The sequence below is a fragment of the Limulus polyphemus genome, unplaced genomic scaffold (assembly GCF_000517525.1).
Source record: "Limulus polyphemus unplaced genomic scaffold, Limulus_polyphemus-2.1.2 Scaffold1684, whole genome shotgun sequence".
Classification (NCBI taxonomy): domain Eukaryota; kingdom Metazoa; phylum Arthropoda; class Merostomata; order Xiphosura; family Limulidae; genus Limulus; species Limulus polyphemus.
In genome coordinates this window covers 255,059-257,857 of record NW_013667294.1, presented here as the reverse complement: position 1 = coordinate 257,857, position 2,799 = coordinate 255,059, and the positions used below count along the sequence as shown (strand labels likewise).

Below are 2,799 nucleotides of genomic sequence, written 5' to 3'. Positions count from 1 at the left end.
CGTAACAATTATTATAAGCATAGAAATGTAAAAATCATTAATATATAATTTGATTAAATAAATAAATGAATAATATACAAGTATTGAGTGCGCTGCGTGCGCACACATATCCTCTACGCCGATATTTCATTTGTCGGGTGTTCCGTGGCCAAAAAAGTTTGGGAAACGCTGGTCTAGAGTCTAGACAGATATAATGTCGACGAATGTCTCGCTTCTGTTACACGCATGCGCATATCTACTACCCGGATGATAATTCGCGATACAGCGGCAGATTCCCCTGTTCTTCGTAATGTCACATGACAAGTGCACTTCTCTAATATTAAACTTTGAGATAAAAATCTATGAATAATCAACTGCTCAAGTGACATCTAGTGAGGAAGAGTTGAATAACATAAAGTTTAATTGCGAAGTCGTGTACACTACTACATTGGGTTTCTGGGTACGGGTAACACAGGGTTGAACTTAGAAGAGCTTTACGAAATACAAACAGAATAGTAAGATTTTTTACGCACATAGCATATATTTTATTCACAGTAATTATTTTAATTTTAGACTTTTCTGATATCGCATATTAGATTTAACTTTGTAACGTGCATATTGCTATTAAAGTTATACCTTTGTGTTTATTTGTTTCGGTTATGAATGTTAAGTTTTCTATGGTTAATCAGAAACAAACATTCTTATTATTATTAGACTCCAGAGCAGTGTGCTATTATTTGTAGTCAAAATACTCCGTCATCAGATTTGGAAATTTGCAATATGCGATCCCTAGATTTATTAAATCTAGTAATACTAGATAGTAAATATTACCAGCTTATCCGTACATTTTATGGAATTATTCTTTTTATTTTGAGACAGTATTCTGAAAATGAAAGTAAGGAGTGAAGTATCGTGTAGTTAATTATTTAGTAAACGGGCCAAGTTGTCTTACTTGCAATGCATTAAAATGCAATTTATCGAACTAAGCACCTTAAAAATATCATCAGTAGACTTAGTTTTAACAATAACTGGACAACACCAGGTTCGTTCCAAAAATTTAGTATGGTGTGAAAACTCGTTGAATCGCCTTACAAAGTGTACGTTTTTTTAATGCTCATATATTTTACGAAAAAGCGAATAAAATCATAAATAATAATATGCATTTGGTAAAACATTATAATAATTATAATCATAATACAAAGTCTATTTTGTTTAGTCTTTCAAAATTTGTAGGGCATGCACATATTTTTATCAAAAAAGTTTAAAAAAACGACCATATCACTCCAGATAATTAAAAGAACACCTTTGTTTTCACCATTATTTCGACTTTGCTGCTTCTTCAGGCCTAGTACATAAAAATATTTGATTTTTAAAATTTCGGTAAATTATGAAACTGCCTATGATGATCTATTTCTCGAGTTTGCCGTAACGCACCTCTAACAATGAATATATAATATTATTAACGTTTCGTTGTTGTTCTGTTATTATAGTATAATTATGATACTAACTATATGGCCATACTAACATAAGACAGATATTATGTATGTAAAAAAATATAAAAATAAAGGGAATCACAAAATTTTTAATTTTTAGCCACAAAAACAAATAGTCGGAAAGTAGAAGTTGCTAAGAAACAAAGGTTTTAAATTGAAAGGATACAAAGTTTACTAGCTCTGTAGCAGTGCGAAAAACAAATTGTAAGACTGTGTGATACGCCAGAGTACGTAAGTGTTAAAGTAAAATTAATAACGTTAAGTGTACTGTGTACTATGATGTGTTGTTTTTTTTAATGGCGGTTTAGTTAAGTTACATGTTAATTGTCCCTGTTCATTTTTGGATTTTTATCGTTGATGAGTATGGCTTCCATATATTTTTCTTTTATTAAAATCTGTATTTTTTGTAAGATATAAATTTTAAATGAGTTTTGATATCCTGTGTTTGGGGTTCCATGTTTGTATAGGAAGTGTTCTGCAGGGACGGTTTAGCACTGATGTGTTCTGAGTGAGACGTGCGTTTGCAAAAGTCTTCCGGTTTCACCTATATATTCGTCTCCACATATATTACATATGATTTGAAAGGCTACGTTTTTGATGTGGCACATTTGTCTTGCCTCGTTTTTTCTGGCGTAGCATTGCGTTTTGGTACATTTTGTTTATAAGTATGAAGGGTAAACTAATAGTTGTTTCACTTTCAGTGTTTTATCTGGTTTTACGTTATGTTGATTGTCAGCTGGGGTTGTTTTACTTTTAACTTGTGTAATAGCTTTACGAATCCTGGTTGTGAATGTGTTGCTTATGAAAGGAATGTACATTGTGGGTTTTTCGTGTATGTGTCATTTGTTTGGGTTTTGTTGTGATGTTTTTTTTTTGTGATTTGAAAACACTCGATGTAATGTTTGGGGTATCCATTTCGTATAGTAGTGCTTTCAACTTCAAGTCTTTTTGTTCTCTTTGAGTGGAATTTAATGTGGAGCAGTTTCGATTTATTCTCCTCATTTCTCCTACTAATACTATTATTCCCCTTTTGACTTGGTCTGGGTGGTGTGATTTCTATTGGAGAAGAATCTGCTTCTTTTACATTCTTTGTTATGCATGGAACTCCCTATTTGTCTGTCTTGGACTTTTAGGGTTACATCCAAGAATGTTAATTTTCCTTCTGCATTGGTTAGTTTCAGTGTAAATTTGACTGATGGGTGGAAGTTGTTTAGCAAATGCTGAAATACGAACTGGTGTATTTAAGTGTTTTACACTCACAAAAAGAAACTATCATTTTATAGGTATTTGAAGAACTTGTAGCATTTTGCCACAATTTAATTCTTCG

The 2,799-nt window shown here is 32.0% G+C and overlaps 1 protein-coding gene across 2 annotated transcripts in view; it reads left to right on the top strand.

Annotated features, from left to right (window-relative positions):
- Positions 1 to 423: 423 nt before the first annotated feature.
- The window catches only part of LOC106464549 (carnitine O-palmitoyltransferase 1, liver isoform-like), a 101,355-nt gene continuing 98,979 nt past the window's right edge, over positions 424 to 2,799 (top strand). The window contains exon 1 of one of the 2 annotated variants that reach the window (XM_022392283.1): positions 424 to 494. The gene's annotated coding sequence lies outside the window, so the exon portion shown is untranslated. Of the gene's footprint in view, positions 495 to 1,746; positions 1,834 to 2,799 lie in introns of those variants that run through there. The other variant, XM_013924694.2, reaches the window with a different exon arrangement.